Below are 25396 nucleotides of genomic sequence, written 5' to 3'. Positions count from 1 at the left end.
TTCCGTTCAAGACCCATTCATCACAATTCACAAGGATAAAGTGGTCCTGCGCACTCACCCACAAATTGCACCTACATTCATGTCAAAGTTCCATGTGAACCATTCAATAGAACTACCCACTTTCTTCCAGAACCCCACTAACATGGCAGAAAGAAGCCTGTACACACCAGATGTAAGGAGAGCAGTGATCTAGTACCTTGAAAAAACAAGACACAAGAAAGAATAACCCGTTTTTTGTTTCAGTGATAGCTGGTAGAGTAGGAGACCCTGTCTCTAAATCAGATATTTCAAAGTGTATCGTAAACTGCATTACACTGTGCTAAACTCTTGCCAGAGATATCTGCCCTTCATGGGAAAAGGGGCTACCATACCATTCATTGCAAATGTTCCTCTTGAATCCATTTGTAACGAAGCAACCTGGAGTTCTGTACACACCTTTACACAACAGTACTGCATAGAAACTCACTCTAGGCCTGATTTTCAGATGGGACAAGTGGTGCCAAGACATCTCTTTGCTACTGTTCCTTCACACATCCCACCACCATCTCTGGGTACTGCTCGCTAGTCTATGCACAGCATGTGATTCTAAGCAGATTAACAAGCATCAGAAGACATGCATTACTCACCGTAATAGTATTTCTGATGATTGTATTTGCTTAGATTTACATGCGCCCACCCTTCCTCCCCTCACGGAGTAGAAGGAAAATTGACATCTTACAAATTCTCTCTTCTGTACTACTCACGCTGACCATAAGGCTCCCTCACGGCAGAAAAAACACAATCGGAGGGACCTCAATGCGTGAGGGATTTTGGGTACACTACACGTCACGTTAGGGATAGTGTTACAGTCACGCCCATGTCGACATCCCCTTTCAATCCTCAAAAGAAAGATGCAATGTTCCGTGATTACCACTATATGTCGGACTATATGCACAGCATGTGAATCTAAGCAGATACAATCATCAGAAATACTATTACGGTGAGTAATGTATGTTATATACACACACAAACATGCACGCACACACATTTAAAGAAAATACATTTTCTTACCTTTAATTCATTGGTCCAGGGAACAAGACCATCAACTCCTTGCAGCAACCAGGAATGCTTGTTTCGCCCGTCATCTTCAGAGGATCTGTAGGCCTCCGTGTCATGGGGTGGAGGCGAGCCCCATTACTTAAAAAAAAAATGGTTTCTTATTAAAGTCACTGTGACTTCATAAGAAATGATTACCGTTAAAGGTCTGAACCGGAACCGAAATATTTTCTTTATAAAGGCAGAGTGACTTCAAACAGAAACTACTATCGGCCACATTACGAGTATGGCGGTAAGGCAACAACGGCGCCGGTATCACTACCGGAATAGTTGTTACTGTACCACCATACTATGAGTTCTGCTCGTGGGTGCCCTTACAGCCACTAGGTTTTACCTGGTGGCCGTACTGGCATTGCGAGCAGAACTTGATGGTAGCAACGGTACCGTTAATAACAGTACCGTTGCTACCACCCTCCCCATATGGGGCTCAAATGGGAATGAGAATACTTTTTTTCCGGCGCCCAGAAAAGGGCAATTACTGGGTCCACCAAAGTCATAATGACCCGGTAATTGCCCTTTTCTAGACGCCGGATAAAAATCAATACTGGCGGCAGGCGTGCCTGTATTACAGATACGGCTATCGCCATACTCGTAATGAAGCCCTATTTCTTTTTGAAGTTATAGGGCTCCCTGTTGCGTGACATGGAGGACAACAGCCTGTAGGCTTCCATGTCATGGGGTGGGGCAGCCATGGGACTTCATAAATACATTTGATCTTTTTCTAGTCACTCTGCCTTCATGAAGAAATTATTTCTGTTACTTTGTAACGGAAATAATTTCTTTATGAAGGCACTGGGCCTCATTACGAGTTTGCTGGTCCGGATACAACGGTACCGGTAATCTTACCGGTACCGTTGTATCCAGATCGGCAAACTCCGAATTGTGCTCGCGGGTGCCTTTCATTCCGCCAGGTCTGACCTGGCAGAATGAAAGGCACCCGCGAGCACAGCATTTCGGATGCACAGGCACCGTTGATAAATGTGTCTGTGCACCCGAATTCCCCATTCCCATTGAGCCCTATAGGGAAGAATTCTTTCCGGAAGAATTCTCTCCGGCGCCCAGGAATGGGCAATACCGGGTCTGGTAAGGCCGTAATGACCCGTTAATTGCCCATTCCACGGGCGCCGGAATACATGCAACTGTTATTACAGGCACGGCTACCGCCAGGGTTGTAGTGAGGCCCAGTGACTTCAAAAAGAAACCATTTTTTTTTTTTTTTTTAATAGAAAATCCGTTTTTTTTTTTTTGTCGGTGGGGCCCCCTCTCATGACATGTGTGGGGCACTCCGCACCATGGGGCCTGCGGGGGCCCTCTTTACGCCAGTGGCTCCTGCTAGCAGCTGGTATCAAGCTCAGCAGGCTCTTCTAAGCGAAAGGTAGCTAAGTATCTACCAGCAATTTCGAACCCTGTTTTTTTTTTCTCCAAATTATCCATGTAGGGATCTGTAATTTCAACATCTCCCTCCCTGAAAAAGGCGAGGTTGCGATTTGGCTCCACCTCAGTGCACTTAAGCCCTATGTACATTGTCCAATAGCGGGGGTAAGGTGGGTGTTATTTAAAGTGGTCAAAGGAGTGGTTGCATGTTATGTTATTGAATATTTATACTGTGCCCATCAAAACCGTAGTCGTCTTGCTGTGCCTGAACCTTGCCCGGGGGGTATCAACAGACCTTAGTGTGTCGAAAGTAAAGATGAGGGGTGGAATAGAGATAAGAAAGGAGATTTAGCCAGAAGATGAACACATACACAAGGGTAAATGTATGCGGGCTGAGGGGAGGTAATTGGTTGTTGTGGTAGGAGTGCATGTTTTCTTCCTGTGATTTGTTACTGGTAATCATGTGACAATCTAGGGAGATGTTGGAGACAGAATTATAAATGACATTTACACCAAATGGTGTAACTCATCCTAAATGTACCTGAGTCTCCTTAATTTTATGGTATTATTTTTTGTCAAAATATCATTATCTATATTCATAAATTAATTTAAGAATGTTCTTTAATGTGGAATGAGTTCAATCAGGCATCAGCACATTTAAAAGAATAGATCATAAAAACAGCTACAAAGTAACTTTGTACAAGAGGAACGAGATTAGTCTGTCTTTCTGAAAAAACTCCAAATGCCGAGCAGATAGCTCATGCATTAAGTGCTCACCTCTGACATGGGGGGACCCTGTATATTGAAAACTCGATTCCTGGCAGGGCTGACTCCAATCTTCACCCTTCGGAGATCAATACATTGAGTGCTGATACATTTAGTTATGTGACGAATCCAAGGATGTCGTCTGTTTTGCCCTATAAGGAGACCTTTTTCTGGGTGCCAGGGCAGTACATCCACAGTACACTGCTTCCCTTGTTGGTAACACACAAGGGACAGAGTGTGTGTTGTGGAAGAACTCCACACTGAGATTTGGGACCATCACCAACAGAGAACGCAGTATCTAACTGATGCGATAGACCCCTCTCCTTCCCCCTCTTCAAATAAATATTTTACATGCCTAGATAGAAATGGCATGTTTTGTTGCCAATGCATTCCATCCATCTTAACAAACAAATATTAACATTCAAAAACTTCCAGATATCAGAAACATAGCTTTAAGATTGGTACTGGGACGAAGAAGAGGACCGCGAGTATAAAGATTATGTATGAGAAACGGCTGAACCGTCTAGTCTTCTGAAACAGCTGATTGGCTCAGCTGTAGCGGCAAGCTGGGGAGCAGAGAACGAGACAAGGACTAACCCCTGGGCAACCAAGCACAGAAGGCAAGAACACGAGAATGGTCCCTGATGCCAGGACTTCTCAAGTTACTGCCGTGAGAGACCTCCATGCTTCCATTGCACTGGTGAGCAATCCTGGGAAAGGACACCCGGCCAGGAAGGTGCAGATGCCAAATGAACCGCTACCAATTGCAACACAGCCTAAATCGACACTGGAGCCTCCAGAGAAGCAGTGGAAGCTCTGAGAACACCTGTACCAACCTGGAGAGAGGAAACAGGTACACGGGTCATCTGGGAGTTGCACAAGGTCCGGGGAGGCACAAGCCTGAGCAAGTGAACCGCAGAGAGAGGGTCTTGGACTGCATGTAAAGCCAGAGAAAGTTGTCTACTTGCAGGAGAGTGAACCAAGGGAAGGCAACACCATTGTGTAAGTCAAGGACCGCACCTCAGAGAGAGGGTCTGGGACCCTAAAGAAAGCCTGAGAGAGTTGTCTACTTGACAGGAGAGTGGACCAAGGGGAAGCAATGTCATTGTACGAGTTGGGGACCCACCCCTCAGAGAGAGTGTCTGGGACCCTAAAGAAAGCGAGAGAGTTGTCTACTTGGCAGGAGAGTGAACCAAGGGGATGCAACACCTTTGTGAGAGTTGAGGACCCGCACCACAGAGAGATGGTCAGGCACCATGAACAAAATCAGAGAGAAGTGTCCACCATTTGGCAGGTGAGTGAGCCAAGGGGAGACAACACTACTGTGCAAGTCAAGAACCAACACCACAAAAGGGGGTCTAGTATTGATATTGATATTTTATTTGTATTGCGCTCATAAACAAGTGTTTTAGAGCACAAAAAGTCAAGGGGGGGACAAGGGAGAACAAAAACAACGATTTTACTAGGCCCAGTGACATTGAGAACGCACAGTGCATGGGAGAGGGAAAGAGGAAAAGTGTATGGAAGGGGGGAGAAGTGGAAAGTGCCGAGCAAATGAAACAGATAAATAATAAAATACATAAATGATAAAAAGCAACAAACAGTGGTAGTGCAGCCAGCAAGTGGCAAGTGCTGTGTTTAAGACAGCAGGAAAAAGGGTCTGGCACCCTAAAGCAAAGTTTGGAGGAAATGGATACTTGTTACTTGGCAGAGAGTGAGTCAAGGAGATACCATGGTGTAGTATGAGTCAAGGAAACATACCCCAAAATAGGGAGATTGAGCGCCTCCACCTAGCCTTGGAACTTAATACCATGCTGAAGGGGAATTGTACGTCTAGGGGAAAGAAGCGCCCCCCCCCCCCCAGCCTTACAACTTTGTATTTTGGAAAACAATTCACTTTATGACTTGAACACCAGCAAAGCTGATAACTTTTCTGTTTGGCGAAAATACTGTGAACACTTTAGCTTTGGAGAGAAGACAGCCCTTGCACATTTAGCTTAGAATAGTAGTTGTAGGGACAGAGGTAGGGTTTACAGACAGAACAGTGACTAATTATAGTTTGGACTGCTTGACAATTCCATTAGTTTCTTCTAAGTTAGGGAAATCCCTCCTATGCATAGGGATGGAGAGGATTTTTCCAACCCTTTTATTATTTACTAAAAGTCTTAACCCAAAAGCATACCTCCATTGTGTCCGAGTCTTGCTTCTGATCCCTCATATATGGTGTCAGAAGTCGGATCTGACCTGGTTGACATAAACTGGGGGACCCCTAGATATGTTCAAATTATTTAATTCTCCAAAATGCCTCCAAAATGCCTCCTCAATCAAAATCATTAGTTCAGAATTCCTTCTCTGTCAGCGAACCAAGTTTGCTGGAAGTCAAGGTGACATTAACATAGTAGTAGGTGAAAATAGCTCTAAAATAGGAAATCAGGAAAACCACCAAGTACCTACATAACCTAACTCAAACTAGGATAGGACTGCGCTTCCATTGCTTAACTCCTCAAGCCATTATTCCTATGCGAAGAGGTTAGGCTGGAATAGTTACCAACTATTTTGTCCGGGTAATTAATAGGTCCCAGGAAAGGGTAAGATTATAGTTTCCCTGAATCGCCATATATTGGTTCCATGTAATAATGGCGCCACAAAAATATCGCCATACAAAAATATCGCGAAAAAATGTCGTTTTTTGTGGCGACATTATTGCATGGAACATGCGGGGAACAACCCTTCAACCCCCAATTTTTTTTTTGCCCCTGTCGCCATATATATGGTCACCCAAATAATACTGCCACGACATTTTCCCGGCGATATTATTTACAGCAACCATATATGTGGCGATATTATTATCTGATACCCATATATTTACACCTAAATACTGTTGTATATGTGATCCTACATAAGAGATCTCAGCTGAAGAAGGGATTGAGAATTCTACCTCTTTTTCCAGGTAGACACGAATTGGAACTTATTATCCTGATCTATCTCACTGGAGAGAGGGGATTTTGGGGGAAATTTGATTTATGAACTCCTCCAAGACCGTCAGATACCAGGGAAAAAAGGGTATCTACACCAACCAGGCGGAAGCAACCATCTTCTATGGAAGAGTTCAACATTTTGTTTTTAACCTTCCCAAAAAATGCTCCTCCTGAACATTATCGAACCATTCCGTTTTCTTCATTGGTCCAACAGTTTGCCCAGATATACCTCTTCCACAGAACCTGATCAAGGATGATTCCTTTGAGGAAAATACTAAAGAATCAGCAGAGATACCTCCGTTAACTCCCGAGATCACTGAAATGTTGGCTATGACTCATACCAGAGTAAACAACAATCTTTCTAATAATCAACCTTTTGGGGAATGTTCTTGTACGCTCCAGGCGGAAAACTGTAAGCTTTCTAACAACAAAACCTTCCATTCTTCCTCTGGGGGTACGAGTCCCATTATAGTGGATGGTAGGAAGCAAAAGCTTTCTCCCTTCAAGGAAAATTAATTGTTAAAGAAGTTATTCTTACTGATAAAAAGGGAAGGTTTGAAATACCTCTGTCTAGAGGTTCGAACTGAGATAGCTTCCGGATGGAACAGGAAAAAGAGAAAATACTATTAGCTTCAGTAAAAATGCTTCATAATCTCCAACTTTGGAAAATACCCCAAAAGCTCAAAAATCCTGAAATAAATAATAAAATGTTTTATCAGAAGACAAAGAGGGAGATATGTTGTACTTGGTAAACCTCTCTCCTACCCAAAACAAGAGATGTTTCTCATGTGGAGAAAGAGGACGTTTAGCTAAAGTATGTCCCAACAATCAGAGAAAAACCCATAGATGTTGCTTGGATGACTGGTAAAATTCTTGATCGCCAAGAAGAAATGTATACTATAAAAAACTGGCTTAAGATCTATGAACCAGTTAAAATAAATGAATGTTCTACTTATGCATTAGTCGACTCCAAGAATAAGCAAACATCCATCCTACCTGATCTCACAGCAGTTATGAGACAAACAGCCTCATCACGAGTTTGATGGTAATGCTTAAATATGGCCGTAATGCTATTACCGCTGCATTTAAGGGTCTGCCAAATCACAGGTTTGGCAGCATTTACCCCCAGCTGTGAGCTGGGGGAAAATCTGCTGATTTTCGGTGCAATTACTGCACAGTAATACCGCCGATGGTAGTTGCGCCGAAAATTCCCCATTGGGCCCAATGGGGAATTCCCGAATGGGCCCAATGGGGAATGGAAAATTACTGTTCCACCAAACCCCTGATATGGCGCTAATATCACTGGGGGGTTTGGCGGTAACTCTATTAGCCCCAACGATAATAACCCTGGGATAAAAAAGAAAAAAAAATACACATTAAAGTAACTTGTGGTAATGTTGACCAAGAAATCTATTAGAGTACCCCAATTCTAGTCACCATACAAGACAAAGATGTCGTTGTGGATGTAGCCATTATACCTATCCTTACCAAACAGATTCTCATTGGAAGAGATTTTCCCAATATGGTAAAATCATAGCATATCTTAACCCTCCTGGCAACAGATATTCTCCTATAGACTGCTGGAAAGAAATAGAAATCAGGTATCCTATGCCTACTTTGGATTTGGAAAAATCAAAGGAGAATTCCATATACCAATCAGATTCCCAAAAATTCTAGGGGGAGCTCTAGTGAGAGTAGTCGGAGGGAAAGGGAAAAGGTATGTGATGAATCCAAGGATGTTGTCCCTTTAGCTATTGCCAAGGTCTCGGGAGGATAGCTCAGGGGCAACATGCTCGCCTTGAAAGCAAGACGACACCAAACACCACAGGTTTGATCCCTGGGTCCGCACTTAGAAACCTCTGGGTATTAAGCGCGTTATAAATAACCTATCATATCAAAGAGGGAGACCTTTCTCTGGCTGCTAGGGCACTATGGTCCACAGTACACTCATACTCTTGTTGCTAACACACAAGGGAAACAGTATGTGGTGGAAGAACTCCACAGTGTGATTGGGGACCAACACCAACAAAGAACGCAGTATCTAACCAGTGTACTAGACACTACTCCTTCCCCATCTTCACATCATTCTTATACATGCCTCAACAGAACTGACATGCTTTATTGCCAATGTATTCGATTCATCTTAACAAACAAATATGAGAATTGAAAGACTTTCAGATATCAGACACATAGCTTTAAGACTAGTACTGGGACGAAGAAGAGCACTGCCAGTACAAAGATAAAGTCTGAGAAACGGGATGAACGGTCAAGTCTTCTGAAACCACTAATTGGCCCAGAGCAGAATAATTATCCTTTGCGGGAGTTCCAAAGATTTTCAGGCTGAGCTGTAGCGGCAAGCTGGGGAGCGCAGAACGAGACGAGGGCTAGCCCCTGGGAAGCCGAACACAGAGGGGAAGAATGCGAGAAAGGTCCCCGATGCCAGGACTTTTCACGTTACTGCCGTGATAGACATCCAGACTTCCATTTCACTGGCGAGCGATCCTGGTGAAAGGACAACCTGCCGGGAAAGAGCAAACGCCAAATGAACTGCTACTGACAGAGATATAGTCACGATTGACTCCAGAGCCTCCAGAGAAGCAGCGGAAGCTCTGAGAACACCCGTACGGACCTGGAGAGAAGAAGCAGGCACACAGGTCGCCTAAGTGCTGCACAAGGTCTGGGAATGGACAGGACCAGAGGCGTTGCTATGGGGGGTAAGGGGGGGTATAGCCCCAGATAGAATCTCAGGAGCTAAACCCAAAATGATAGCTAGCCCCCAGTCCCGACAGTTCAGACATCAGTGTAGCCCCGGGTCTTTTCCAGACCTATCAACACCCCTGGACAGGACAGAGCAAATGAACCGCAGAGAGTGGGTCTGGGACCCTGAAGAAAGCCCAAGAGAGTTGCCTACTTGGCAGTAGAGTGAACCAAGGGGAGGCAACCCCACTGTGCGAGCTGAGGACCTGCACCTCAGATAGAGTTTCTGGCACGAAGAAGAAAGCCTGAGAGAGGGGTCTAATTGGCAGGCAAGTGAGTAAACAGGAGACAACACTACTGTGCGAGTCAAGAACCCACACGTCAAAGGGAGTCTGGGACCCTAAAGCAAAGTTGTGAGGAGTTGGATACTTGGCAGACGAGTGAGCCAAAGAGATACCATGCTGTAGTATGAGCCGAGGATTCATATTCCAAAATAGGGAGATCACGAACCATAAACCAACCAGAAAGAATGTCTAAAAATATGGGAGACTAAGCTAGAAATTGATACCACAATAGTGCGTGTCTGGGACCCGCACACACAAGAGAAGGAAAACACGACATTTATATAAGTAAAACCAAAGTTTGGCAAGTGCAAGAATCAAGGCACCTTTTTGGAAGTCTGGCCTCCACCCATACAAAGAGATCAAAAGCAGGAAATCAATGACTCTATGACTGATAATGAGAATCCCCACGTTTAGTAGACCTTAAGGTGGGAGGACGTGGTTCAAGAGACAATCTTTCATATACTGTCTCGTGCTGAAGGAGAATAGGAAGTCTAGCGGAAAGGAGTTCCCTCCTAGCCTTGAAACCTTATACTGCGCTAAAGGAGAATTAGAAGTCTAGGGTTAAGGAGAGGCCCCCTAGCCTTGGAACTATATACCACACTAAAGGAGAATTAGATGTCTAGGGGAAAGGAGCGCCCCACTAGCCTCGGAACTTTATACCACGCTAAAGGAGAATTAGATGTCTAGAGGAAAGGAGCGCCCCACTAGCCTCGGAATTGTATACCACTCTAAAGGAGAATCAGATGTCTAGGGGAAAGGAGGGCCCCACTAGCCTTGGAACTTTATACCACGCTAAAGGAGAATAGGAAGTCTAGGGGAAAGGAGCGCGGGCCCCACTAGCCTCGGAACTTTATACCACGCTAAAGGAGAATAGGAAGTCTAGGGGAAAGGAGCGCCTCACTAGCCTCCGAACTTTATACCACGCTAAAGGAGAATTAGATGTCTAGGGGAATGGAGCGCCCCACTAGCCTTGGAACTTTATACCACACTAAAGGAGAATAGGAAGTCTAGGGGAAAGGAGCGCCCCACTAGCCTCAGAACTTTATACCACGCTAAAGGAGAATAGGAAGTCTAGGGGAAAGGAGCGCCCCACTAGCCTCAGAACTTTATACCACGCTAAAGGAGAATAGGAAGTCTAGGGGAAAGGAGCGCCCCACTAGCCTCGGAACTTTATACCACACTAAAGGAGAATAGGAAGTCTAGGGGAAAGGAGCGCCCCACTAGCCTCGGAACTTTATACCACACTAAAGGAGAATAGGAAGTCTAGGGGAAAGGAGCGCCCCACTAGCCTCAGAACTTTATACCACACTAAAGGAGAATAGGAAGTCTAGGGGAAAGGAGCGCCCCACTAGCCTCGGAACTTTATACCACACTAAAGGAGAATAGGAAGTCTAGGGGAAAGGAGCGCCCCACTAGCCTCGGAACTTTATACCACACTAAAGGAGAATAGGAAGTCTAGGGGAAAGGAGCGCCCCACTAGCCTCGGAACTTTATACCACACTAAAGGAGAATAGGAAGTCTAGGGGAAAGGAGCGCCCCACTAGCCTCGGAACTTTATACCACACTAAAGGAGAATAGGAAGTCTAGGGGAAAGGAGCGCCCCACTAGCCTTGGAACTTTATACCACACTAAAGGAGAATAGGAAGTCTAGGGGAAAGGAGTGCCCCACTAGCCTTGGAAATGTGTATTTTGGAACACTATTTTCTTCATGACTTAAGCACCAGTGAAGCTGAGAACTTTAGATTGGAGAGAAGACATCTCTTGCACATTTATCTTGCAATACTAATTGTAGGAAAAGAAGTAGGTTTACAGATACAACAGTGACTAACTATAGTTTCGGACTGCCTGACAATTCCATTAGTTTCTTCTGACGTAGGGAAATCCCTTCTAGACACTGGTACAGAGAGCCAGTTTCCAACCCTTTTATTATTTAATATAAGTGTTTACACAAAAAAATACCACCTTCGTGTCCGACTCTTGCTTATGACCCCTCACAGTTAACTCTAAGATCTACAAATACAGCACCGTGAAGCAGGAGCAATCAGTCAAGAAGCCACGTACAGAAGCACAATGTTCTGCAGTTTGCAGCACCCTTGCACACCAGCGACAAGGAAGTGCAAACTCATTTTCAATGTAAACAGAACCCGCAGTTCAAAATCATTTTTAATACAGCAACTTATTCACAGTAGACAATCATGTATATGTTTGCAGACAAAAAATTGGTCAAGAAACTATAAAATCAATGTCTTTATGTGATTTTATATGTTTTCATGTGTCACTTGGAGGATAGCTCAGGGGAAATGCGCCCGCCTTAAAAACAAGACTCCGTGGAGCAACAAAGGTTCCATCCCCGGGTACGCACTTAGAAACCTCTCGGTATTGAACTCATTATAAATAAGCAATTATGTAATTGTTAATATACGTTCCCTGTTTTTTGATTTACTGGTGGCCAGACGGGAAGATTCCTCCATTCACTTCTTAATTGCTTAACTTTTTACCCAGTGATGTATACGCATATACGTTCCTATCGAAATGGCATTTTTGATCAAAAGCTTTTTCTATAGGAGCTATAATGGCATAGTCTGGAACATAAACATGATCCACGTGAATTCCTTTTATAGTTCACGAGCCTCTACTAAGTGGAGCCTTTCTGTGACACATGTGCACAATACAAGCATAGACGTGTGGGACATATTGTTCAGAGAGACAATACAATCATCCACCATAACATAGTGGTTTGAGTTTACTTTATGAGGAGGTTAATTAAGTGCCAAGGACGAATATGCTCGTCCTTTTTGCATAGACATGCATAATAGTCTGGCACTTAAGGTAGAGGCAGGAGCATATTTTTTATGAATTAGACAGCTCACACTATCAACAATCTCCTTTGTGACACAATGGCCCTCATTAGGACCCTGGCATTAAGGGGTTAACGGCGCCGTAAAAGGTGTGGGCGCCATTAAACCCTTAACGCCTAATTACGAGGTCCCTTTGCGGGACCCGACCTTAACGGCTTAGGGGCCCGCAAAGGAACTCTCGAAGTAAGTACGGTACCGCCTTCCCCATTCCCATTATGCCCTATGGAGCAAAAATGGGAATGGGGAAGGGCCATGGTGGCATGGGGAATTACCGCCCCGCCAACCTTGGAATGGGGTGGTAATTCCCCATTCCACCATGGCGGACTCCGGCATCGACCATGGTGCTAATAGGACCATGGTTTTCCGCCGGAGTCCTAATGAGGGCCAATAGGAGTTACGGCTTAATGTGCAAGTGGTGAAAGCAGCTCCTGGGTATCAGGCATCACCCGGTAAGCCGGAGCCACAGCGACATTTGTGCAAATTTATTTTTGTATCAGGTGAATCGTCCACAGTTATTGACGCTGGTTCTGACCCAATGGCTCTTTGATGCTAGTTGTACACAGCCTTTCAAGAGCCTGTTTATCTTGTCTCCATGAGGTGGCTCCTTGACATTCAAGAGGGGTGGAAACACCTGCACCTTCCAGGACTGTGCATGGCCACAGGCACCCTTCCAGTGGGAGTGCAGGTGTCCTTTCAAGCATAAAGGTGTTCTCTGTAAACGTCATGGCTGCAGGCAGTGAAGCCCCCCTTGTGCACACATGATAGATTTGGGGGCCTGGGTTCAATCTGCTCCACGAGGGGTCCCTTTAATATATTCAGTAAGGCATTTATTTGTTTGGTTTTGATTTATCTACTGCATTTTTGCACTGGAAATAAAATCTACCAAATGTGTGTTCTTAGTAGTTTACCATTAATTATTTTTACAGATTTGATCTCCTTGTTTTCCAATACATACATATTGAATGTATAGGGCGTGTTTGTATATACTACATACATCGCACAGAGCAACACTGTGTGGTCCACTTGTCGATGATTCCCCAATCCACCACCTTGTTGAAAAGTGGTGTTCAGCTCAGGCTGCCCTCCCCTCATCAAATCCCCACCCCAAGGTGTTCACACTGGAAGGCAACTGTGTCACATTGTGACAAACTGGATTCTGCCCTGAAGACTACGAGGATGAGTAGAGGTTAAAATGCCCATTCAGCCCTCACACTGCTACAAACCAAGAAAAGGTAAAACTGGCACATTCAAGAGATAAACCTCCTTCGCCTTTTGTGGTAATATGGGCCAAGGGAAGGCTATGCTCTTAACAGGGGTGGGAATGTGATTGAGTAGCAACCCAAACAGCAAAGTATATCAGTCCAATAAAAAGGGAATGTCCAATCAAGGTTCTATAAAAATAGATATACTTTAATAAAACACACCATCTGCAAAATACCTAACTAGAAAAGCACTACACAAAACCCACCAGTGAGGAAGGAACAGTGAATAAGCAAAGATAGCATGATGCAGCACTCTGAGTAATGAATCTGGGACGTAAGGCAAGTGAAAAGGATCTGTTTCTTGGATGGAAAAGTGCAAAAGTGACCTAACCAGTCTCTAGGGCCCATAATGGATCATTGGGGGCAATAAAATAGCCAATAGTACCTTCTTGCAGTTCTTCGTGTTTCAGCAGCATCATACCTGGCTTTCAGCAGCGGTGCAAGTGGATCAAGCTCCGTTAGGATAAGGTGGATTGTGTGGGCCCAAGCAGCAAATGGGCATCAAGCAGGTTCCAATGAAGTAGCTCTTTGCAGGTCGAAGGCGGCAATCGGCGAAGCAGGTCACGCCACTCAACAGGATCTCTTAGAGGTCAAGCCGTGTCAAGTCAAGTTGTAACTTTTGGGAGGAGTTGATGAGTAACACACCAGCAGTTTGAGTCGGCGAACAGGGTTGTCGAAGCGGTGATCCTGTTGCTCTGCTGTGCGGTCAGGCGAAGCAGTAGTTCAGGGGCAAATTGGGTCAAGTAATGGCATAACCCATGATTTGAGCCATTAAGTGACTCCCGAGCAGTTCAAGTCAGGCCCTGGTGTTGAGAGGTAGATTTGAGTCTAGCTGAAGGTGTCAGCAAGCAAACAATGTAGTGTGAAGCAGGCTCAACATGCAGGCACTTGCTCGAAGGTTCAGAGGAGTGCCCGGCAAGGTCCCTCAGTGTGGATGGCATCAAGCTTGTCTACAATGGCAGCTCGACTGGTTTTGAGACGGCATAATGGGGAGCCTTAGTTGTTATGGTCCTCCAGATGCTGCAAGAGCCATTTCAGAGGCTCAAGGACAGGGTGAGTCATTTCAGGGTCTTCTCTCACAGCTTTGGGAGCTTCTGGTGCAGAGTGACAGGTCCTGGTCCACAGCAAGGTTCACCCTCAACATGCCCTGGGAGTGGGTAGGCGGCAGAGCTCTCCTCTGCCTTGGACTGCTCCATCTTCAACTCAGTGGATGAGCATTTTGGAAAGTGCAACTGTCCCAAAAGAGGTCCAATGAATCCTTCTCAGGTGTTGTTCCAGAGTGAATCAAAGAAGTGTCGTGAGGCCTCTTTTTTAAAGGTAAACATCCACAGGTGATTGGGCTAAAGATAGCTTGCTTTAGGGGTTCAATCCCTGCTCTTAAAATAGGTGGACTTTGCCCTTCTTACATTGCACCCAAAAGGCTCTGTGCTCAAGAAAGTGGAGGGGACAGGAAGGAGAGATAGAGGCAGAGAAAAACAAGATGGCAGAATCTTCCTTCTTCTGTATAGTGCTCCCCCTATCTATAGTAACCACACCCCTTCACTTCTCAATAGGATCAAAGGCCATTTGATATGCAGCACACTGGTGTGAGGCCAAGCCTTTTGTGAATGCGTTTTCCCTTTGATTCCTGTTCCCAGGCCAGCTTCCCTTGGAGTGGCTGTCTTCTGGGAAGGGAGTTACCTACCCTTACAAAGGAATAAAGAGAGGCCATCCACCAAAGCTACAGACCTTCCAGGAGTGGCAAGGTTCAGTTTTTCTGGGGACAATACACATCATTCTTTCACAGTTGAGCATGGCCTCACAAGGCTGACACATGTGTGATATCAAATTGCTGTGGCTGTAATAATTATGAGAATACCATAACTCAGGGATGGCTTATTTTTAAAGCTTATTCAGCCACCAGGTGGTGCACTCACAATTATAGTGTTTTGGAACAGAGGTGCACATCTTAAATGCAGCCCTGTGTTGCAGAGACGTGGCTGTCACTGCAGCTGTGAAATGGGCACGTGTGCCCGCTGAACCTGCTCTGTGCCACTGGTAGAGCAAGCGCTGCTGAGCAGGCTGCTGATGCAGCAGGGCACAAGTACGCAATACGCTTTTGGCATAGAGCTTATGAAAGGGGAATCTGATCAGCATATTGTCCTTTCAGAGATGGAATCAGCAGCATCATTTTATTAAATTATTAAAAATCAGAAAGGCCAGGGCTCCTACACCCGTGCCAAATGGCAATCCGGCAGACTCATTTCTAAAGGTGAACTGTCGCTGACTGCTCTAAAAGCAGAGCAGCACATTCACACCTGACTTTAAGCTGGTTCCCTAGGATCGTATTTAGTAACTGCTTTTTAATGAGACCCTAGTTAGTGGAAGAATGGGGACCAGTTAGCCATAGACATTGCCCCCCCATCCGCCTGGTGCCAGCTGCTATCAGACTGGTAACCCACAATGTCCCATGAACGCGATCATTACCCTGCCCCAAAGCCATGGTTGTCAATCAACTCACTAATAGACTAATGCTGGTCAATTTTGCAACCACTGTCCTGTCTGCCCGCCTGCACTCCGGGACAGCCCCCGCAGTAGGAGGCGTTTGCCTTTTTCAAGTGGTGCCCTGGAAATTACTTGCAACTGTAAAAGACAGTACTTGTGTAACTGGGCTTGGACTCTTGGAAGAAGGGCTTCTGGGGTGCAATCATGCAGGCATATTCTTTGCCCTCCCTACCAAAGAGCCTTGACAGCGGGCTTCCCTTCCATCCCTAGGCCGATGCAGTGATGGGTGCTCACTGTGTCTACATCGGGAAGCTGTTACCCTTGTTGCGCCGTGCCTTCATGATCCAGAGTATTGGAATGTCTAGACTGCAATATTTCATGCCAATTTAAGCCCAATTACAGGCGGTATATGTCTCCTCTGACGCTATCCGATGACCCCAGGGCAGCTGGCGCTTGGCTCGGTGAAGATGGTGGATTGTCTCAATGTGTGTGTTGCCCTTGTTTTCATCAGTGGTGCCGTTCCCTCTTTTCTCCCCCCACCCCCCCCCCCCCCGCTCGAACGTTGCCTTGTTCCAGGTTATGTATCCGCTGTGGTTCCAGAAGGCTGGACTGGGAGGCAGTCACTAGAAGCCCAGGCCCGTCGTCTTTGCCACACACTCCTTTCTGCGCCAGGGAAAGGCCTTTGCTAAGTTGCTGTCGGAACGCTAGGTACCCCCTGGAGGACACCCCGGGGTTCATTGTGTATACTGCACTGCTGCGTTTTGATATCTTGCCGTTTGATTTTCCTGTTGTCTTTTGTCATGTGTTTGTGCTGTGCTACATTGCATGATCCATGTTCTTTTCACTGCGCCCCCTCCCCCTTCCGCTTGGTGAGATGGCTGGGCCCACTAACTTGTGATGTGTATGTGCCGCTTCCCAGCACAGGGCTGTGCCACCCGTGTGCCGCTTCCAGCTTTCCAGGCTTCCGCGAAGGTCTGCCGTATTCCTTCTGAAGCATCTGGCCCTGTTTTGTCAGACATCTGCTGCTATTTTCTTGTATAAGTTTGTTTTTATCTAGTTTGCATTGTTGCCCTTAAGGCATATGCTAAAAGGATGAGTAGGGGCGCTCGACTGGCTCGCCAGATGTTCTGTCCTCATGCTTCCTGTATAAAGAAAGGCACGAGGGCAGGGGGGCTGAGACTGAGCGATGCTACGTGCCTGCGCCGGCACAATGCCAGGAAGAGGTGTGGGCACGCTGGCGGAGCAACCTCTATAAGAGGGCACAGGACAAGAGGTGGCGAGGAGAAGCTGAGAGCACCCACTAGTTCTCGTAGGGGTGCCTTCTATATTATAGCACAGGGCGAGGCGTGAGGGTAAGGCGAGGGCACCCACTAGACGTGGTAGGGATGCCTTCTATATTATCGCACAGAGCGAGGCTGAGGGTAAGGTGAGGGCACCCACTAGATGTGGTAGGGTTGTCTTGTATATTATACTAGAGGGCGAGCGGTGGGGAGGGGGTCAGGTGAGACCACCCACTAGACGTGGTAAGGGTACCATTCACTGCAGGCAGCCGGCGCGAGGTGAGGAAGCCCATCCGGGCACGCCGCCTATTTTTCGGGCGCCAACTGGGCCCCCAGGCCCTCCGAGCGTCTCTCTCCCACCCCGCACCCTCTTCCTGATTCCCGCCTCCCAACCCGCCCATCCCCGCTGTGATTGGGCCGTGAGCCCAGGTTGAAAGGGTCTAGCGACCCTCCTCGCACCGGCCCCTGCATTCACTGCAGGCAGCCGGCGCGAGGTGAGGAAGCCCATCCGGGCACGCCGCCTATTTTTCGGGGGCCAACTGGGCCCCCAGGCCCTCCGAGCGTCTCTCTCGCACCCCGCACCCTCTGCCTGATTCCCGCTCCCCCCCGCCTCCCAACCCGCCCATCCCCGCTGTGATTGGGCCGTGAGCCCTTCATCACTTGTCCTCCCAGGGCAGCCCTCTGCCCGGCAGCCCCAGCGGCTAAGGGCCCCGAGGCCAAGGGCGGCTCCAACAGAGGCGGCTCCAGAAAGTGTCTACAGGTGTCCGCAGGGGACGCCAAGGAAGTCAGCAACCAACAGACACCAACAAAAACCGTGAGTGTGGCATGGGTGGGGAGTAGAGCACTCACTCTACTCCAGAAATTTCCTGCCACTCTAACTTACCTATCAATGGCCTAGACTGCTACAGACCTGCACCATGCATTATTAGAGAGATGTGACCACCAGCCCAAACCTATTAATGGCGGGACATCAAACACTGCCTGCAGTATAATGCTAACCATACCACGAGTGAACCACAAAGACTAGCCTGCGCCAAATCTAGACAGAAATATGATCGTTAGCATGGATTCTCAAGTTTTATGAATCCTAGCATGTCCACACTTAGATAGAATTGTGAATGTTACCATGTCCACACGTAGACAGAATTGTGAATGTTAGCATGCCCACTCTCAGATGGAACTGTGAATGTTAGCATTGTCCACACTTGGATAGAATTGTGAATGTTACCATGTCCACTCTCAGATGGAACTGTGAATACTGGCATGTCCACACCTAGATAGAATTGTGAATGTTAGCATGTCCACACGTAGACAGAATTGTGAATGTTAGCATGCCCACTCTCAGATGGAACTGTGAATGTTAGCATTGTCCACACTTGGATAGAATTGTGAATGTTACCATGTCCACTCTCAGATGGAACTGTGAATACTGGCATGTCCACACCTAGATAGAATTGTGAATGTTAGCATGTCCACTCTCAGATGGAACTGTGAATACTGGCATGTCCACACCTAGATAGAATTGTGAATGTTAGCATGCCCACTCTCAGATGGAACTGTGAATACTGGCATGTCCACACCTAGATAGAATTGTGAATGTTAGCATGCCCACTCTCAGATGGAACTGTGAATGTTAGCATTGTCCACACTTGGATAGAATTGTGAATGTTAGCATGCCCACTCTCAGATGGAACTGTGAATACTGGCATGTCCACACCTAGATAGAATTGTGAATGTTAGCATGCCCACTCTCAGATGGAACTGTGAATGTTAGCATTGTCCACACTTGGATAGAATTGTGAATGTTAGCATATCCACACTTAGATGGAGTTGTGAATATCGGCCTGCGTCGCATCTAGATGGAATTGTAAATGTTAACATGTGAAAGATGCATTAAGAAAGCGTGCCCTATAGCCTCTCCATGAATTTAGAAATGTGCCCAATAGCCTGTCTGGTAAACTGAATTTAGAAGTGTACCCAAGATCCTCTGTGACAGTTGCATCTAGAAGTGTGCCCAATAACCTCGCTGTGAATTTAGTAGGGTTCCCAATAGGCACCCTATGAAAGTTGCATTTAGAAGTATGTCCATTGTCCCCTCAGTGAAATTTAGAAGTGTACCCATAGCCTCCCTGAGAGTTGCATTTAGAAGTGTGCCCAATAGTCTCTCTAGTAAATTGAATTTAGAAGTGTTCCCAACACCCTCTCTGGAAAAGCTTCTCTGAAAAATTGACTTAATAGTGCGCCAAGTAGCATCTCCGTAGAAAATGGAATTTAGAAATGCGCCCAATAGCATCGCTGGGAAGGTTGCATTTTAGAAGTGTAACCAATACCCTCTGTGAAAGTTGATTATAGAAGTGTATCCAATAGACGCTCTGTAAAGTTGAATTTAGAAGTGTTCCCAATTGCATCTATGAAAGTTGACTACAGAAATGTATCCTATAGATACTCTGGAAAGTTGCATTTAGAAGTGTTCCCAATAGTCGCTCTGTGAAGTTGAATTTAGAAGTGTTCCCAATAGTCGCTCTGTGAAGTTGAATTTAGAAGTGTTCCCAATAGCATCTGTGAAAGTTGACTATAGAACTGTATCCTATAGACACTCTGGAAAGTTTCATTTATAAGTGTGCCCAATAGCCTCTAGTAAACTGAATCTAGAAGTGTGCCCAATAGCCTCTCTGTGGAAAACTGTATTTAGAAGTGCGCCCAGTACCCTCTCTGGGAAAGTTGCAATTAGAAGTGTGCTCAGTGAAAGAGCATATAACCGATCATACCACACCACCATGCTTACTCTCTCCTTACATCACCACTCAACTAGAACACAGAGATACTATGACACCATTCGGTATAACTGTTCTCATACCAACATTCCGCCGCTTACTCCACATCATTCTATGTAATCACTGCTGGTTCCACACCCCCAGCCAGGCGTTTTCCTCAGGCCTAACGCAGCCACATCCGTTCCGGATAAATCCTGCCAGAACGAACACATTCTCCTGATCTCTCAACCACCACACCTACCGCTAAGAAGCAGCTATTACACGAGTACCGCACGAGCTGCACACATACCCGGTGCTCACACGCACCTTTTGACTCTCCCTACTCTCTCTACTGATCTGAACTTCGGTTCCCAAGGGCGTTCAACCTACAAGCGCCTTCAGACCATACCAATGGTATATAAGGCGCTATATAAGTGCAAAATAACAATAACAATAACAATTTGGCAACTACTCCAACTAATAAGTGATAGGCAATCTTTGGCTCTCGAGATGTTTTGGACTACAGGTCCCATCAGCACTAGACAACATGGTCAAAACGTCTGCAGAGTTGTAGGTGGCCAACCTCAACTTGTAAGCGTTCTACGTTATTTCGCTGCGGTATTTTTCATCGCGGGTTTTTTCATCGCCGTTTTTTTTTCGAAAAACTCGTTTTTTTGGGGGGGTTACCCCCCAAACCCCCCTTTGTTTTTTGTTTTTATTCCCTTACACCCACAACCATATATTTAATTTGTTGCCCCCCCCAAAAAAAAAAATGTTTTTTTTCAAAATAAAAACGGTGATAAAAAAACATGCGATGAAAAATACTGCGGTGAAATGCGTGTATACCCTTTTAAGACCACTGTGTGTGCTTACTGTACAGTCTGTAAATCAGGTGCATGGTACAGGGCTTGCATCCCCAGTAAGGGTCATGGGGCCTCCATCTTGGGATTCCTGTGCTGAGATCAAACCAATACAAAGTTATCTACACAACATTTCTGCATTCAAATATAGTGCTCTTTAGACGCTCAAGACTACAGATTGTGTTTCTGTATTTTATAAATGTTGCTGACGTTCGTTGGTCATGCTAGCTGCAAGTCCATATCACACATTTAGAAGTACACAATAGGTGCACAGATGCTCTGTCAACCTCAGCTTTCTTGCCAATTGCATGTGTAGCCCATTGTTTGTGGCAAGCTCCTTTGAGCATGGAGGATAGGCTTCATGGGATGGAATCAGATTTGGAATGTGCCATTTATCGTGGGTTCTGTCACGGCACGCTCAGTAGGAAGTACACATGTCTGGACCACAGTAATGTGGTTAACAGTCTTTATTCGATTCAGTGCATCAAAATGGTAACACAAAGTTTCAGTCAGGAAAGTCTTGTAAGTGTATGAACCACGTCTCTCACCCTCTCATCCCAGGATGTCCCCCACTCCTTGCAGGCCATCTAGATGTCTGCTGTCCTGGTTTCCGTACCCTTTGGTTAGTCCAGCAATAAGAGATTCCCCACCATTGCAAGGCATACTTCGACCCTTGGAACATCTTCAGGATACACCATGCTGTCGCTTCCAGCAGGTCTAGGTGCAGTTTGAGCTTATCAAGGTCTTTAAGTGGGAGCCAGGAGCCTTCGCCAGCACCATCTAGTCCCCAGCCTGAAGTCTGGATGGCGGGTTGTCTTTCCTTGTAAGCTTCTGACTATTCGGAGCTCCCTGGTTGGGTATTGTACATTCCCCCACCTTTGCCCCCTGCCGTGGGCCAAAACGTCCTCCTTGTTCCTTTCTATTGATAGGCTCACCCTCACTGCCACATGTTTCTACCTTCTCTTTAGTTGCACCACTTCTTCCAACTATTACCACTATCTCCTGGTCTTCCCCACATCATTTCAACATTACCACCTCTTCCAAACTCTTATCACCAACTCCACTGTAACCACCTCTTCTCGTGATGTTACAGTCTCTTTCAAATTCTTACCATCACATCCTTATGTAACCTCCCTCTTCAATCCTGCAATACCACATTCTGATCACACAACATCGTCCAAACTCTTACCACCCCATCTCCTCCAACTCGTCTCCACATCTTTGTGGTTCATTATTCCCCACCCTCTCCTCCAGCAATCTCCACTCCCCCACAGTCCTTATAACATGCTTCAAACTCCTCAAATTGCTAGTCACAACCTGCTACAACAAACCATACTGCTGGGCTGCCTTTGCTGGCTGGCTTGGCTTAAATGGGTGGGATCCTGTTGTTCCCAAGAGTTTGTGGGCTGGGATTGGCTGTGGTCCTGGGGGGGGGGGGTACACACGTACACGTACGTACGTACGTACGCGCGAATGTGCTGGGAACAATCCTGTGTGCGCATATTTGTCCAATAAGTATAATCTTGGAGAGGTAGACGTTTGTATGATCCACTTTAATCTTTCCCATGGTGTTGGTACTGATCTGGCATGTTTGTGAGTTTGTGGAATTTGTGAGTGTATCTGCTAACCCAAATGGGTTCAAGCATCCCAGGTATGGGGTCTGCGGATCTGGACAGACCTGCAAACCTTGCAGAAAGTGGGAAAATGGCCTTGCAGAATCTTGGGCAGTCTTGCTCAACACTTCCGGTTATAGGTGTGGGGACAGTGATTTGTGTACATTTGGTTTGAGGGAGGGGCCTGAGAATGGTCGGCCTGTCTGGGGGAGGGGCTGAGTGACTGGCTCCTGCCAAATGACCGGGACTGTAGGAGAGAACTCCAAGATCCTCACCTTACCACCACAAAGCCCATCATCTGCCATCTCTGGTAAGCCCACAAGCCACTGGTACTCTCCGGACAATCCCACGAGTGGGGAAGGGGATGTTGTCACATTTCAAAGCCACCCCAAAATGGGACAGGCAATGTGGCTTAGATGGAATTAAAAATAGTGCAATGCAGTGTTGCACCTGGATTGCGAAAAGACAAGGTGATGAGAGCAGTGCATTGTGCGACACTAGAGTCCCATGGGCACAGGCATACATCTAGTTAGAGAAGTAGATGAGGAGACATGTGTAGAGTATTGTGGGTGCTGGCGCACACTATGAAATAGGCAAGCAGAATTCCACTAGTGGAATCAGTCTGCCAGAATGTAATGCATTGCTGGCACACAAGACACCTGGATATGATGGAGGGCAGGGCTGAGGGCAGGAGCAGGTAAAGTGACTCATGCATTGCATTGTGGCTCTTGAGTTTCCATTGACCAAGTTGTGTAGTGTTCTAGGGATGGATTCACACAGGGGGAGTTGTGTGTCGCAAGACTATATTGCAGCATGCTTACTGCTAGATACGGGCAAAATGTCAGCCACCGTGAATTCATGAATCAATGAATTTGAAAGTCATTTGGGATATATAGTGATTTCAATGGAAATAGAGACCACCTCTCTATTCCCTTGTGCCAGCATTCAGTGTCCATACTGGGGGCACAACCTGTGGTCCTTCAGCATTGACAATGCTGGCTAGGGCTGAAAGGAATTGTCGACTAAAACATCTCACAAGCCAAAGGTTGCAGATCCCTGCATGGCACAGGAGACGGCATCTGTGAGACTTCGGAACTCTTACTTGTGGCCAGACGAACACACATATGTAGCACTTTGCTTGTCCTATCCATGACCCTGAGCTTCGAGCTTGCATTTGTTCCCTGTTGACTATTTATTTATATTTATTTATTTACATTTGTATAGCGCACAAGCAGCCCTTGGACATCGTGGTGCTGTTACTTAGGGGAACTTAGTTGCAAGGGAGGTACAAGTGGTTATACATTTACATGTTGTACATTTATACATATTTGAGCATAGGTTATAAATACACTTTGCAGGTTAACAGGAGATGCAGTATGCAATCACGTGAGGTTAGTGTGGTGTTGATCAGGCGAAAAGGATGTTTTTTATGGCCTTGCGGAATGCCGTGTGTGATTCTTCATCTTGAAGAGTTGGTGGTAGGATATTCCAATGTAGGGATGCTAGGTATGGGAAGCTAGCACCGCCTGCACTAGCTCTTTATACCGTAGGCCCCGTGAGCATGCTTGAGTATGGTGTTCTAGTTGGCCTTGTGGAGGTAGAGGGGTGGATCCTTTGTGATAGGTAGGAAGATGCAGAGAGGTGGATGAACTTATGGGTAAGTGTCAGGGCTTTGAATAAAACCTGTTCTTTTATTGGGAGCCAGTTGGCTAGTTTTCTGGCGGCAGTAATGTGCTCTCTTTTGGAGATGCCTTGGGCTGCACGAAGAGCACTGTTCTGGATGACATACAATTTATCAAAGTTTTTTGTGGATGTCCCTAAGAAGAGTACATTGCAGTAGTTCAGCCCCAGTGATAGCTTTGGCTATGTTAGTACTGTTCTCCTTAGAGAGGAATGGCCTAGCTGCGTTGATGAGTTTGGCATGATACGCTGCTGCGGAGGCGATAGGGTTAACTTGTCTAGTCATGGACAGGTTGGAGTCCAGATAGACTCCCAGAGTTTTCACTGTGTCAGATACTGGGATCCTGATGGAGTCAATGGTGAAATGGCTAAACTGAGTGTCAAGATTTGTAAGTGTGTCAGTGGATCCTACATGAAGGAGCTCGGTCTTGTCTGAGTTGAGGCATAGCCCATTGGCTGCCGTCCATGTCTGGATGGTGTTATAGATGTTGTTGAGTGCTGTGGAGTCTGTGTCATAGTTGCCTGTGAGAGTGAGGAGGATCTGGGTATCGTCTGTGTAGTTGGTGTAGGAGATACCCAGGGCATCAAGGATGAGGTAGAGGGGGCTGTGGAACGATGTTGTAGAGTGTGGGAGAGAGGCAGGAGCCTTGAGGCACCCCACATAGCATGATAGTGGTTGAGGCGGAGGCTGAGTCAGAGAATACTTACATGGTCCTACCTTGCAAGAAGGAGGTGATCCAGGCAGTGGCGTTGGAGGAGAATTTAGCCTTGGTGTGATGTGGTGGCATAGGACATTATGGTCAACAAGGTCAAATGCTGCAGTGAGGTCAAGTAGCTGGGGTAAGGCTGGTTTACCTAGGTCTCTGGCATCGTCCATCTGGTTTATAAGGTCCAATAGGGCGGTTTCTGTCCCATGCCTCGGGAGGAAGCCGGATTGGTGTAGCCCTAGGTGATTGTTCTCCTTGAATAATTGTTGCACCTGCAGGTAAGCTGCTTTGTCCAATATTTTGAGTAAGAATGGGATGGTGGTAATGTGCCTGTAGTTGTTAGGAGATGTGGGGTCGAGAGTGTTTTTTTTAAGAGGGGGCGGACCCAGGCTTCCTTGAGGCATGAGGGGACTTTCTCTGTGGCAAAGGAGGCATTGACGAAGGCTGTCAGGAATGCAGCGAGAGTGTCAGCACAGTCCTTGATAATTGCGGCAGGGCATGAGTCACCTTTACAGTTAGATGGCATTATGGTTTTCATAAGGTTGATCATATCTTGTTCCTGTATGGCCTTGAAAGAAAATAGAGGGGAGGTGTCAGTGGAGGGTATGGGGGATGGGATGGGGGTATTGGTAAGCAAATGTTGGGT

At 46.3% G+C, this 25396-nt stretch overlaps 1 protein-coding gene across 4 annotated transcripts in view; it reads left to right on the top strand.

Annotated features, from left to right (window-relative positions):
* VWA5B2 (von Willebrand factor A domain containing 5B2) overlaps positions 1-25396 on the top strand; it is a 967193-nt gene that overhangs the window by 867691 nt on the left and 74106 nt on the right. The gene's annotated exons all lie outside the window — the stretch shown is intronic.

This window comes from Ambystoma mexicanum, chromosome 10 (genome assembly GCF_040938575.1).
Source record: "Ambystoma mexicanum isolate Mex_15411 chromosome 10, UKY_AmexF1_1, whole genome shotgun sequence".
Lineage (NCBI taxonomy): Eukaryota > Metazoa > Chordata > Amphibia > Caudata > Ambystomatidae > Ambystoma > Ambystoma mexicanum.
The sequence above is the reverse complement of the archived record's forward strand: the minus strand, read 5'-3'. Positions and strand labels throughout refer to the sequence as shown.